The sequence below is a fragment of the Nothoprocta perdicaria genome, unplaced genomic scaffold, assembly GCF_003342845.1.
Source record: "Nothoprocta perdicaria isolate Ctin4 unplaced genomic scaffold, notPer1 scaffold_190, whole genome shotgun sequence".
In the NCBI taxonomy this organism is placed as follows: domain Eukaryota; kingdom Metazoa; phylum Chordata; class Aves; order Tinamiformes; family Tinamidae; genus Nothoprocta; species Nothoprocta perdicaria.
The window spans coordinates 1,469,039-1,484,578 of record NW_020455094.1 but is presented as its reverse complement, the minus strand read 5'-3'; positions in this window follow the sequence as shown (position 1 = coordinate 1,484,578).

Genomic DNA, 15,540 nt, shown 5'->3' with positions numbered 1-15,540 from the left:
CTAAGCTGCCATAAAAAATTGAAACATGAAACATCATTCCTAGCCTCACTAACAACCACCTCACTCCTATGTGGGTTGCAGCTTTTTATCAGAGCTATTGCAAGTCAGTTACTTAGCCCCAAATGGGTAAGTAACAATTCTGTCTGTTAACTCCAATCTTGATGTTAACTGTGAATCTTTAACAGGGAAATAATGTGACGTTTGTGCATGTGTGATGCATCCCATTACAAACATCACATTGTTTCATACACTGTCATGGTTACTTCAGCATCTTATTGGTGAAATAGAGGTACTGTCAAGGAGAGGGGGGTGAAAGTATTAGTGGTTTTATGCTTCTAAAACAGACCTTGCAAGTAGAGAAATGAAAAATCCACATAGTAAACCTGTGTAAAAAGTTGTTGTGCCAAACTGGATGTTTACCAAGACTCTGGGATTTCTTCAGATGTCACCTGTGGTCATCACAAAATTGCTACACAGCAGACTGGAGCTTGGAAAACTTAAGTAGTTAGGTAGAATTAAGTGAATTTTCAAGTCTTTGTGATTGGAACAATGCAAGCTTGAAATGCTTCATTCATAAACCTGATCTGCACAAGTACAGCTTTCTATCAGCTGCACTACTCTAACTCACATCCAAGCTTTCTTCCTCACTGTCCAGAGCACTTTTGCCAGCTTTCGTAAGATGATACTAAGGCATAATTCAGTGGAGCTCAGGAAAATGATTAAATTGTGTTATTCAACTCGATGAACTTAGGCTCATGAATGAGTGTCCTGTCTTCCTGATGCTGAAATTCAGAATGATGAGCAACCCACGAACACGAACCCAAATGCAAGAACTTGAGAGATACCTCAATGAAAAGTAATCTGACTTGTCAAACTTACCTTTCTGATATAAATCTAATATCAGCTATTTTAAAATCATTAACACTGTACTGGTGAACTAAAAAGACTGCTGTTATGAAATGGCCTACTGCCTTATGCCTCAGTATCTGTGGTTGACTAGATAAAGTTAACTTCTAAAGTGATCATACTGTGAGCTTTCCATACATACATGTGGATATATACATACACATGCATACACATTTGCTCTGCTTTTGCAAAGCAAGCTTATTTTTTTTTCCATGAGAGTGTTAAATGATGCTATAGAATTTTTGTCACTGTCAGTCTTAACTGGGTTCATATCACAGACGCATGTGAATAGTCTGAATGGACCTGTTGCTTGTTATGATTCATCTAGAACTAGATTTTCTTAGTTCATTGTTTGTTTATCACTGATGGGATGTGAATCATCTTTAGCTAAAAGAAAGAGCAGCTTATCTCCCCTTTTGGAAATATTTATCTGTGCTGAACAGGGAGAAGAAAAGTGTGCTACTGCTCGAGTGTTTATTGTTGAGAAGTAACTGTGCAAAGAAAACTTAAGTGCCCCATGTATCAATTGTTATTGATAATAATAGTCATTTGTCGTTAGCTATTGTCCTGAGCTTTGGGTAGCCAGTTCTGCACTGGGATGTATCAGTGATCTGGTGACAGGACTGTGGGGTGGGATTCTGTAGAAGGGTTTGTTAAGAGGATAAGGGAAGAGGAAATAGAGGCTCCTGCTTTCATGTGTTGAAAGAATGAAGACTGGGGGATCCCTGCTTTGAGCAATTCAGCTCTTTTCAATTCACAGCTAGAAAAAAATTGTATAAGGCTAAGTTAGTACATTCTGTTCGATGAGGAATGAATGCTCGTAGCCTGTTTATCTGGAAGTTAAATTTCTTTCCAACCAAGTTGTTCTTAATTAATGCTTAAGGTATATAGTTTGTAGTCAGTGATGCAAACATCATAATTAAAAAAAAAATCAAAGATCAAGTTATCTACAATTATGGGGTCTCTAAGAGGCCCTATACCTTTGCAGTGTGCAGAGACTTTCCAGATAGCACTGTTACAGTTACTAACAACCTCCTTTATCCCAGCACTCCATTCTGAGCCAAGTTTAGAGTCAGCAAAATGAGTTGGAACCAATATGCTTGTCCTCAACAGGCCAACCAACCACAATTAAACTGTATTACCATAAATTAGACTTAAAAGGGAGAGGGAGGGGGAGAAGGAGAGGAAGGAGGAGAAGGAAATGAAAAGACAAGCATTTCACATGGAATGGGTTAAAGTCATCCCTGAGGTAAGCCTATTGACTTCAATTCACTAGAGATGAATACAGACAATTCCATATTTAACAATCAGCAACTTTTGCTTGGTTTGCAAGCAAAATAACAATTTAATGTGTAGAGTCTTCCCCGTGCTTTTTCTGTCTTCCCGAATCTTTACTTCATTGCAGTAGCTCTCTGCTAACAGGAATGACACTCTGCAGGGTTGGCTGTAGGGTATTTTCTGCTGTGGTGCAAGATTACTCCTCATGATTTTATGGTGCAGCAGTAGACTTTAATAGTCACCTGGGACAATTATTCAGACACTGTATTGTGCAATAAGATTGCTTTTGAACAGCTGCAGAAATACTTAGCAGACACACACTCCCTAAAGCCCTTGGATGGGGAATAAAAACAAACAAACCAAAGCAGCAAGACAAGAGTCTGCATCTTGTTCTGTCTTTTAGCTTGTAAAAAATGAGTTGTGTAAGTGATTTAAAAGTTAACGGGGGCAGGAACCATTTTTCATCTAGTGGTCCATATACCGCCGAGTAATAACAGGTAGCAGTTCTTTTTGAACCACTACCCAAACACAAATCCTCTTTCGCCAGAGTTGTGACCAAGCGTGCGGTGTTTCACCAGGCAATTTTCATTAACAAGGGGTGATAATGTAAGAACCCAGTTTTTCCCTCTGGCAGTGATGATGTTCTTTGGAGCAATCCCATTTACAAAGAACATCACAAAATCATGACACAAATGTGGCTCCAATGATCTATATTGTTTGATGTCTCACTCTACAAAGGGATATTCAGCTATTCCAGCCTGAATAAAGAGCACTCATATTTGCATCCATTTTTATGAGAGCAATTAATAGCTTTCATCAGAGCTAATCTGTTAATCAAAAAATTCAGCCAGATGTGGAGTTGGGAGGGAGCTGGCAGTACAGCACAGGGAGAAAAGTACTCTAGTTTAGTTGGGGCTATGAGATGGATCTTTTCCTTTTTTTATCCTGCAGATGGGCAGTTGGCTCCGTAAGCCCTACTAGCCCAGTCCTTCACAGTAGCATAACTGTTTTTCTGCAAGGCACACTTTGAACATTCCCAACAGCTTGTTCTCTCAGAATGACCCCACAGGCAAAGTCAAGTTGGGACAGTGTTTTGTATTAAGTATAATGTGCTCTGTGTTGGGATTTTAACAGCTCGATACGGAGAGACTTGCTTGTTCACTTTTTACTGATGTATATTCCTCTGACTTCAGTGAAGCTGCTCTTGATTTACAGCTAGATAAGCAAAATCAGAATCAGACCCTCGCTGCTCATTTTCTGAGAGCAGGATAGAGTCTTAGCTGCTCTTGCGTTCATTATATCCCTCAGTATCAAGGCTCTCAGCTTTGATTCATAGAGTTCTCTTTAATTCCGTACGTGCAGGCTCCCAGCCTTGATCACACAGCAGCAGGATAACCATCCTCAGGAGAGCATTTCAGGTTGAGAAATTCATGAAGAGGGTGACTTTGCTGCTTACTTTCAATGACACTTGTGGAACGGGAAAGAGAAGAAGTGAATGAAAAGGAATTGCCAGCCAGTTTCAAAACGTATACTCTATTATACAGCAGATGACAAATAGCATCCTACATAACATAGTTCTGGCAGCTGTGCAAGTTTTTTGTTGGGTAGTTGATTTTTTTCCTCATTGTAATCTTTCTTTTCACGTTAGGGTAAGATTTTCTTATCTGTGTGCGCCACAGAACAGTAACAACTCTGAAATACTCCCTGATACCCTTCAGCAGTCAAGGTTTCCCACAGGCCTTATCTGGGGCAGAGGGCAAGCAGCATCTTACTGTTGGGCAGTGGAGAAAGATATGGAATTTATCTCTTCCTTTTTCCTTTCCCATTTCCAACATTCCGACCAATAGTGTCAATTTCAGAGCAGGAGGGAAATCATCGCGTTTTGAAATGGTATATATTTAGGGCAGGTCACTTCCTCATGGATCAAAGTCAGTTTTTTTCTTGCTGTTTTTCTGAGCCATGAAAAGCATCAAGAAAACTCAAGAAGGATCGCAAAGCAATAATCTTACCTTCTTTCAACACTAATGAGCCAATCTCCTAGTGGCTGTGGCATTTGGATGTGTTGAAGCTGAGGGAAGAAAAGCCCTTGACGCTGCCCATAGTGACTGATCAATATTGTGACATTTGGATGTGTTGAAGCTGAGGAGGAAAAAGCCCTTGACACTGTCTATAGTGAGTTATCAATACGTGACTACAGCAAGAGTGTTGAGGACCGAGCTATTTCAGCTCTTTAGTCCACCCTAATGTCCATACAGGTGCATGTTTGCGAAGGGCAGTATCTGATCACTGGCTCCTGTGATATACTGTCTTAACATTAAAGAAAAATAGAACATTACTGTCTTGTGAAACCAAGTAAGGAATTTTGGCAACATTAAACCTTAAAGAGAGAAGAGAGATGTGATTGACTGTATCGCGAAGACCAGAATCAAGCCAAGGTACCTGATAAACATCATCTTTTTCCATGTCATATTGACTTGACATGAGTTTCCCAAAGTATACAGGTCATGAACTAGACCTTTACTGTATGAAGTGAAAAAGCTGTAGTGTTTACATAAACTGAGGATCTTTTTCTTGTGAGGAGCATTTAACACAAAAGTGGAATCAATCATACAGACCCATGCTATTAATGCAATTTGGAATTGTCCTTTAAATGTAATTTTCCTACCAAAGGAGTGGATTAGAATGAAGTCAGAGAAGGGAGGGGTGCATTTTGAGAAAAGAAGGGAAAAACATAGTAATATTGCTTCACTACTTTTGGAAAGATTGCATGACTTCCACCAGATAAACTATGGTTGGACATACGTGGGCATTGCAAACTGACAGAGATCCAGGTATTAATGCGGCCTGATTTCAGGATTAATTCTATTGCTTTACTGAATTTATATTTATTCTTGCATCACTGCTTCTTTTAAAAGGGTTATTTACTTTGTGGTGCATTTAGCTTTTTATTCACTGGGCTCTCAAGGTTCCGTATCTGTACGTATGCATGCTTTTTGTGTTTGTGGAAATAGGCTAGAAAATGGTGCTTTTAGTAACAACAAAGAAACAGTCCTATATGTGAAAATCCATTTCCTAATGTCTGGTCTAAGAAATTCATTTACTTCTATTTCTTCAGATCAACTTACTGACAGTAATGGTCAAAAATTTACTCAATGCCTTTTATAGTCATTCCACTTACAGATTTTCTTCCTGAAGCTTTTTAGAAGCTCGTTAGAACTCAAATCACCCATTAAACAGATCTTCACTGACAGAAGTTTCTCAAAGCCTCCTTTAGGCCTTTTTAGGGACTTTAAATGTCTCTATCATTTTATGTTTTGTACTGTATTGTTTAGACTCAGCACGGGACCATGAACAATAATTATCTTGCTCAGTTAGGCACTGTATATACAGTCACTCTGAGACCAGTATGGTAAAATTCAAAAGTCCCAAACAAATAAAAGGTTAATTCAAGAGTAATAATGTGGACCATACTGGCCAAGTTTCCCTTTGTAATGATTTGTGCTGACTAGGGAGTTACCTGATTAAGCAGATAACTATATCTGAGTTGAGGCAGCCACAGAATCTCCTAAATAGTCAGATATTACTGCGTATTCCAAGGATAGGAATAGAAAGATTTGTTATATCCACCTCAACAATGATCTGCATGAATTACGAGAAAAGAAGCATGAACGACTAGTCCTTACTAGCTTGAGTTATCCTGTGAAGCCCAACAGAAATGCTCGTGTGACAGTCACAAAACATTGTTCAATGGGAAGTAGATTAAATTTCTGATTTTGTTTGGGTAGTCAACTGAACAACTAATTATTCAATGATGACTTTTGGTCACATGCAATCCTGACATTATCAGGGTAGGGATGAATATTTCATGCCCCACTTGTAATATGTGGATTTTATTAATGTCTCTGATTAAGGTAGTATATCATCTTTCAGACTGGGATCCAAAGTCTACCAAAGTCAACAGAAAGACCAATTATTTTAGACCTTGTCTTCAGTAAATGTTAAATATCTGCTTGTCTCTTCTTTGAAAAGTTCCATATTTAAATTCATCAACACAATTTCAAGTGCCTGAACCATGCAGGCTCCTTCCAGCTCCCTGTGCTCCAGCCTCTGAGCTGTGGTGATGCCGAACTGTCTCTCCCAGACAGTTCAGTTGAAATTTGCTAGTAAGGACCACAGCCATGTGTCCCAGGCCTGTTTTTGCCACTGACATACATGAGAACATCCCTATGGAAAGGCAGCCTTTTGAACACAATACATTAGAAGTTATCCTCTTCATTCTAAGGCAGAAGCTAAGCCCTGTCCTCCCTTTCACTGAAAGGAGCTGTTCTTTCTAAGAAGGACTGAAGGATTTGCCTCTTACTTATTGCACTTATGATAGAGGAGACTCTCTCTTGTTTGGGAGTGTACTTTTTTTTTCTTGTTTCATTTTTCCCAGCTTCATATGTTGTCAGCATTACCAGCAGGTCCCAAAAGGCATGAAACTCTTCCCACCCTTCCTACTGTCCTTTCTTTATTCACCTGCTTAGGAGGAAAGGACATGATACAGTTAGTCTCTTCATTGCCTGCTCAGCCTATAGCCAGCCATGGCCAGTAGTCATTCAGTAACATAAATGAACCTCTTTCTTCCCTCTACATAACCTCATAACCCAAGGGCATATTCTAGCCCCATATATTTAAATTATGTATATGTTCACCATCACTCTTTGTCAATGTTTTCTTTAAACCTTTCATGAAGTTACTTCAGTCATTTAATTCTGAATTTTCAGGTGCCCTGTTTGATTTATAGGCTCTAAAAAGCCTTCCTGAAATTGTATCCACTGTACTTCTCAAGACAGTTCAGGGACTCTCATCACCCCTACTTACTACTCAGTATTCCCGCTTTTCTTCCAGTGACAAGGCAGATAAATTGATACTAATGCTACATGAGGGAGGTCAAGGGCACATTACAGTTGCCTAATTTGCCTGAATGCAGCCTTTCTGCTACTGATCTTCCACAGAAGGTCTTGTTAAGCTCTGTGGACATTCCATTCAATCATGAAAATCAGTGCAAGTTTTCTTCCTTTACTAAGTTATATTGAATAAACAAGTCACCTAGAAAGTTGCGTGACCTTTTACAAAATGTATGTTAAGAACCATATAAAATACGGTTATTGCTTAGTGATTTGATACTCAGGTATACTAAAGTCCCTTTTTTTTTTTTTTTTTTTTTTTTTTCCAAGCATTCTTAACAAAATAAGAGGCCTTACCACACCCATGAAAGCAACTGAGAAATTTCCGTGACTGGTAACTGTCACTGATGTTAATTAAATGTCCTTTCACACTACCAGAGTGACAAATTATCTGTATTGCACATTGCCTGCAGGCTTAGTGCTAATTCATTGTATCTGTAAGTCGTCATTCCATATCCAGTGTTTTACCTGTATTGCATCTCAATCCAAGAGGTACCTTTGGCAATGTAGATGCCATGACTATGTTGGAATTGATTCTTCCGCTTCAATTCCTATTGAATTCAACATTTTGAAGGGGGGTGTTTGTGGGTTAGGGAAATTGGTGCACAAAGATTTCAATTATTTTTATGTTTTGGAAGAATAAGTCTGATCACAGACCTCATTCAGAACTTAACTTGGATTCATCTTAGTTGGGATGTCAAATGCGTAGGACTTATCTGTATTTGAATGCTCCCAAGCACAGTGATAGAACTGGATACAAACTTTACCCTACAACAGTTTACAATAGCTAGAGATAACTTATCAGAATAAACACTAATGGGACAAAGTTTTCCTTTAGTGAGTCAATACTGGCCAAGAATCTCTACATGTCTTATCAAGCAGCAAACTTACTTTTAGCTTTTGCACCTTTGTGCAAAAGTTTCAATGAGGAATGCTAGGAAGCCACCTGTGCCAATGCCTAGAGGAGCAAAGTTCATTATATCACTCTGAAAGGAATGCAAATAGATGGTATGGAAGTGTCATGTCTTACAGCAGAATGAGTGATGTTTAAAACCTACTAACAATGAATTTTTGCTCTATTTTTTTTTATCTGTTTGATTTACATACACATGGTGATGTAGTGTCGGAATAGGATGCAATGAAACATGTCTAATTTTTCCCTTTTTTTCAGTATGAATGCTATGAATATGGAATATTCTAATAAGAAGAACATGACTACTATTACTTGGTATTTTAACTCGATCAGTAGCTACACATCGTAGTTGAGCTTGGTGCTTCAAATATATAAAAGACATGCAGCAATATCTAAAATAAGGTATATGCTTAACTGTGCAATTGCACTTCTGTCAATAGCGTGTATATTAGGGATGGCCATAACACAATGTGAAAATACAGTTTTGAGTTTGAGTGATAGTAAAAAACAGATTTAAGAAGAGAGGATAGTGAGAAGATTCAATATTTATACACTATACATGCTGATGCTTACATGAAACACAACATAATTATGATTCCTATTACATCTGTAGAAAAATCTCAAAGAGATTACAGAGAGATTTGGACATGAGCAGTTCAGTTATTCATAGAAGCTTCCTGTGTTGGCCTTTTGGGGGCTGGTAGAGGGTAACACTTCCCACAGTGCTTAACCTCTTCCTTACAACCTGCAGATATTGACTTAAGCAATTCAATGTTGTTGATTCTTGTGATCATGTTGCAAGTTCTTTGATATCTGATGTTTCTTCTGAAGTACCAGTCCTTCAGGCAGGTAATTCAACGAGTCTTATTAGTCTTTTATGCTAATAGAGGAATAGGGAGTTTAAAAAAATGTGACTAAGCCTAAAAGCAGACACCAATACATAAAATAAGACTAAAAAATCACTATCTAATTTTTAAAAGGGGGAAAATGTGTTATAAATATTTTTGCTTTCAGAGTTTGCTTTTTGTAGGCCTGAATTGTTTTTTTAAATTCGTTTGCTTCCTGAATCAGTTCCTTTGATTTTAGTTTGGCTCAGAGGTTTGGTAACTGTTTCTCCTCATGTTTATTTTAACTAGGCCACCCCTGATTTTTATAGTCTCAATTAAAAGAACATTAAAAGACTTCAAATTCTGCAAAGACTACTTTTCTGGTCAGTAAAGAGTGCCCTCACATCCCATTGTTCTTAATGGAAATTAATTGTGTCGAGCCTATGGACCTTGGGACAATTTTGTAGATATTAGATTCTTAGACATCTGTGGTGCTTTATTATTGATTAAAGAAAGAGAGGAAATCTTGTGGCTTAAGACCTTGTGCTGGGATTTATGAGTTTTTTTTCCTATATGACCCCTGGCAGGTCATTGAATCTATCTTTCAGCTTCCCATCCGTGAAGCAGGGGTTAGAGATGATTTTCTTCCTGAACTCTTTGTCCATTATGCCTATTTAAAGATGCCTATTAGATCTTTGGAACAGATCTTGCAACTCACTAGTGTAAAGAAATCCTATTCCTAGTTAGGACCTTCCAGTTGGGTTGTAATACAAATAATTAATATCAGTATTAAACAGTCAAAGGTATTACATTCGAGATGCATTTGGCCTGAGGCCCACATAGTTCTTAAAATGATGGATTTTTAATTGATTATTTGGAATGAGACCTTTCCCCAGACTAGCTAACTCACTTAGACCCACGCATGCTAGCTATATTTAGAGGCGAGGAGGTGGCAGAGTAATTCTTAAAGCTCTCTGTTCCTAATAACCCAGGTGACTGACAGTCTGAGAGAGCTGCCTCTTTTAAACCAAACATGATTCATAGCCCTGAGGCTGCAGCATGTGCAGGTTAGAAATTGTATTGAACCGTCCCCATTCAAGAAACAATGAAATACAGTCATAATAAACATTTAATTTTTTAATTTCAGCTTAGTAGAAAAAGGAAGGTGCAGTAGTGGCTTGGCGTCTATAACAGCAAAATGCAAAAAGGCCAAATAAAGTCTGTGTTGGGCTGTAAAGTAAGTCAGGAGTAAACAAGGCAATATTTTCCTCCCAGCTTTCAGAAAGCTGAGATGTAACTCCAGCTGTATCAGATAAGAATATCTCCAGTGTCCAAATCAAAGGCAAAATGTTAATAGCCTTCTAGCACTGATATATAATTCTAATTGAAATGGACCTCCATACATACACCTCTTTCACAGTCATTTCTTGTCCCCAAAAGTTACTAACACAGTTGAATGATCTTTCTTTATCTGCTTGTCTCAGGAAGCGTACACAGGTGAAATGAAGCTATGTCCTTAGAAACCTTGAGGAAAGTGCAAGGAGACGGTGACTGCCACCCCAGCTTTTTCATGTCTCTGACCAGAACTAGAAATATGCAGTATAGCAGGAAGAAATTGGGTTTCCAGTGGGAGAAGGATACAGCTTCTTCCTGAAATGTTCTTTACTTCACTTGTGCTCCAGGGAGCAATAGGTTTAAGCAATTATAGTTTTGCATCCTAAGCTTGTCACTGACCTCAGCATCCAGCTGGACGTACAAGTCCTGCTGCTCCGATCGGTGAGCGTGCTTCACACACACGGCCTTGTTCTCCTCGACTACATGGTCATGAGGTGAGCTAATCTCTAGGAGACCACAGAAATATTACTGGGAGTTCCTTCTCATGCAACAACTTATTTTTCTCTACTTTTCTCACAACATGCAAGGTGAAAGCACACATCAGGCTTAATTGCAGTAATGACTTTTGGCCAGTTTCTGCAATAGCTGCATCTTTCTTCCAAGCAAATTCTCATTAAATTTAATGTGTCTTTGTCTATGGATTATAAAAAAAAAAAAAAAAAAAAAAAAAAAAAAAAAAAAAAAGCTAGCTGGCTCTGGCTACGTATCTTCTTCAGAACTTTGAATCATATTTACCAATTAATGCAGTACATGTTGCAACACTGAAAATACAAAGACACCATGCAGCAGCTTTAGCTCAGAATTTCCTGCCTTCCTTGGTTCCTTTTGGAGCAAACGCATTATTGATTTTGGATTTGTCTCTGAGTTCTGTTTCTCTGCTTGGTGATGGGTAAGAGTTAGGAGTAATATCTGCTTCACAGAGAGCACACACTTCTCCGCTAGTTGTAAGGAAAACTTATGTCATTCACTGATTCCATACGGGACTAGGAATCAATTCTGAAACATCTTTTTGATATGGACTTAAAGATGGGACCCTGACACGTCTGGAAACTAAAGACTAAGTAACATGTAGCAAGCAGTGCTACATAGTGGAAACTACAGTATTCAATATCCTGCCAATATAGAAATATGCCTTTAGCTCTGATGCACTTACATGGTGCTGTCTGATGCAATCCCTCCTATTTTCATATCTAGGTGTGTAAGAAGATACTAACTACATAATAATAGTAAACTTTTCTTACAATGTGAATAGGCTGCCGGCCTCTGAAACTATCAAGTATTAGCTACAAGGTTAATCTGGTTCCTGGGATTATTGCACTAGGTGAGATCAGCTTAAAAAGGGATCAAGTATACTCAGTAATATCAGTGACCTTTATGTAATATCTCTTTAATTGGCTGTATTCCTTTCAAGTTATTGCATAAGATTCAGATTCTGTTCTACTTTTGTATGTTCCTGTATTTCTTCACAAGGGCAATCAACCAGATTGAACTACTTACTGTCTCTGTCAGCTTGGACTGGTCAATTTACACTTTTAAATATCTAAACTGTAATGTTTAACAACTTTTCCAAACATTTATTCTTCATAACTATTCTATATATTTTCACTGTCTGCATAATATTTAGTCCTTTTTGTATCTTCTAAAGTTCTTGAATGTCAAGAGAAATTAATTTAAAAGTCCAATTATATGCTGGATAAAAAGGGTTTTTTTTTCATCAGGCTTGGATTTTACTCCTACTAAAGTCATTGAATTGAATTTTACTTCTTATTCTGAATTATGAGACAGTGAGAAAATTAGCTCCATCTACCTTAAGTACTGGAACACAGTTTCAAGATTATCCATTTTATAAAGAACAGTTATCCTTATTGAAAGACAACAATTTCAGAGAAGTGTGGTGATTAATAGATACATCATGCTTACATTTAAATTAATACTATCAAGTTTTGTTCTTCCTTTATTTGCTTCTGTCACTCCCAACTTACAATGAAAGCTTTAGATCACCATCAAGGACCTCTGCTGTAATAAGACTTTCTTTTCCAATGCAACAGGCTCCAAAGTCCCATGCAAACAGTGAAAAGATGCCTGTGGACTTCAGACAACATGAAATAAATACAGTTGAAATAAATACAGGTGAAACGCAGTTTTAAAGGGACAGACTGTTGGCTTTGTCTTATTTTTTTTTTGTTTTGTTTTGTTTTCCACCTAATTCAGTCTGTCTCCAGACTGTTCTTCGGTCTCCCTGGCCAGCACTTAGTTGTATTAATTTATTTAGAAGAAGTATAACACATAAAGGTAACCTTTTCTTCTAAAACCATGATTATTCTAGTGCCTGTTTGTGGTTTTTAAGTTCCTACCTAATCATCTGTTAGCCTGAGACGTAGCTTAAATTTCTAACATGAACTGACTTGCTTTATTTGGCTTCCCCCATGATACAGGAGTTTTCTGCTGAGATCATACCCCGCCTAAGCCATTAGTCTAATCAGGCTGACTCTAAGGTAGCTGATAAATCAACAGCAAACCTGAGCCACAGCCTCCATTTAAGAGCCTCGGTCAAAGGGGCTTGGAGTTCACACCATTCTGTGTAATGAGCTCTGCACCATGAGAACAGAGAAACAAGGCTTGATGGTTGATGAGTAAAATGGCTGAAGTTAATTTAGTCAGTATGTTGGTGGTTGTTAGATGTGGATGTTTGACCACTAAAAACAGAACTGGAAAGCTATGCACTCTTTTCTCCTTAAAGTCACTTAAAAGAAGGGGAAATGATTATCTGGAGTGAGCTGTCAACCTTTATGCCAGCCTTCCTCCTGATATGATTTATAAAACAGCTAAGATAACCTCTGGAGGGGAGCTTTGCTATGGAAATAGCAAGTGATTCTTATTCTAATGAACATAACACTGTCACAAGTTTAAAGTTCAAGTCTGAGGTACAAAGGTTTGGGGGAAAAAAAGAGCCCTTGAAATATGAATATGACAGCATGTGTTTTCAATGCCTGTATCCTGTATGAAACAGGAGAAAAAGGCAAACTTTATTTTTCTAATGAGATTTAAATATTTTTCAGTTTTCATCAGGCAGAAGTTCCTCAATGCATTTTTTCTTTTTTCTTTCTTTTTTTTTTTCTTTCCTCTTTTTGCATTCACACTCTCCCTGAGTGAGGCTAGGCATTTTTCTCAGAGCGAAGTTTTGCACCCTTTGCTCCTTCAGCATTGCAAAATGTACCGACACAGTTGGCACTCATTAAATAAGCCTTTATTGGTAGTTGCAGCCAACAGGCTGACTGGACTACAGACTGAATGGAGTACAGAACTTTAAACTCTTGGACCAGCATTTAAATACACCAAATGGGGCTTTATCAGATGGGGCTTATTTCTTCCCATTCCACTAAAAAAAAAAAAAAAAAGAAAAAAAAAGAAAAAAAAAGAAAGAAAGAAAAGAAAAAAAAAGATTTTTGTGTATTGGGCAGGATCAGTTGATATTTAGCTAACTTCCAAACTTAAAAAAGTAAAAACAACTCCCTGCTTAGAAACCATTTCAGGAAAAAAAAAAGCATTAGTGAAGTTGATAAATCAAAGGTAAGTTAACCTGTCCCTGAACTTAAACAGCATATTTCTTATGACAAGAGCTGTATGAATGCAATTTAGATAGCCAGTGAACCATGGGATCTGCAGGTTTGCTGAGCCTGAGCTGAATGAGCTTTTCATTGTCTGGTCAGGATCTTTCTGTCTCAAGGCTAGAGTTGCACAGGTTCCTTGCTATCAGCTGAATTAGGGTGTAGGTTATTTTAAAACACTAACTTCTGGATACGTGGTCCAGTTAGAAGCTGGTGTCTTGTGACATCCAAGAACTCCATGGTGACTTCTTGTGTAGAGATCCACCCCTCCCTATCCAGGTATAGAAATGGATGATGTATATGTGGCAAACTCCTGCTCAATGGATGAGTGGGATTTTTTCAGGGGGACATCAGCTGAGTGCTGAAGACATGGAAGCATTACTGAATGTATCAGAAAAATCTCTCTTCAGATACAGTAAGATTTGGACAACATGTTCACAAGCCATTGTCATACGTTTGCTTACTGTGAAATAAATTCCTGCCAAGTTCTATAAATAGTAGGAATGTTAGTTCAATTCCATGTATTTCTCCTTCTCAAACATATTATGTCTATTTACAAATAAGTACTAAATAGCCTAAAGATATAAAGAATTTAGAACAGGAAAAAAAAAAAAAAAAAAAAAAAAAAGGCCAGTATTTTCTTAAGCCTGAGCTGCTTAAGTATGCACCTCATGGCACATATTGTAGATGATAAAGCTGGTTAGGGGGTTCTTATTTACTCTGGGAACGAGACTGCACATGCAACAACCCTGACCTAATCCTCAGGGAGCAACAGCCAGGGCACAAGTTCCCTGACCCTATGGAGCACAAAATATCCACCCAGTGCAGATGATACAGCTTGAGATTTCTTTCCACAATAATGTCCTGAGACACAGCTAGCACAACTTCGGTTTAGGGTATACAAAATCTGAGTACTAGAGCTGGTTGAAAAATAGGGATAAAACTTGTAAAATCTTTTCTATGGTTTCCAGCAAAGTTTGGGTTTCCACAAGGAAAAAAAAATGCAGTAAGTCCTGGTAAATATCAAGCTTAGAATCCAAATCTCTGAAGGTAATAACTAAAATAGGCAGTTCCTCCATTTTCCAGCAGCGATGGTCTGAAACTTTGTTGAGTCTCTATTGGCACACAGAGATGCTGGATGCAGTATTTTAACACCATCATGTGATGATATATGTATGGAGTATAGTTCTTATGCAGCTGTTAAAACCAATGTAGTAAATATGGCCTTGTCTGTGCTCAAAATTGTGCCATTTTAAATATATCACCATAGCTAAAGTAATACAACCCTTCGGTTGTTGTTACAACCCTGTAAAACAGTATTTAGTCATGTAGTTGTCTCAGTATAGCTGGGGGAACGTAACTCTCATGGATTTATACTGCCTGTGCACTAAAGTTTTTATTCATGTTGCTATAATAGCTAAAAGGGAAAAGTTGTGCCCCTAGCCAAAATGTTATGCTGGCAAAGGCCTTAAATGCAGATAAGGCACAAATCAGGAAGACTGTGAGAAAAATGATTTCTCAAGAATCAGCTCTTATACATATATTAAGATACACAGGATAAGATGATTTATATCTTCTACCTTTCAGCAGTTACAGGGTTACCATGTTGAAAAGTCAGTCCTTAAATCTGAAGAGAAGTTCATGCCTTTGTAAAACTTGCTATG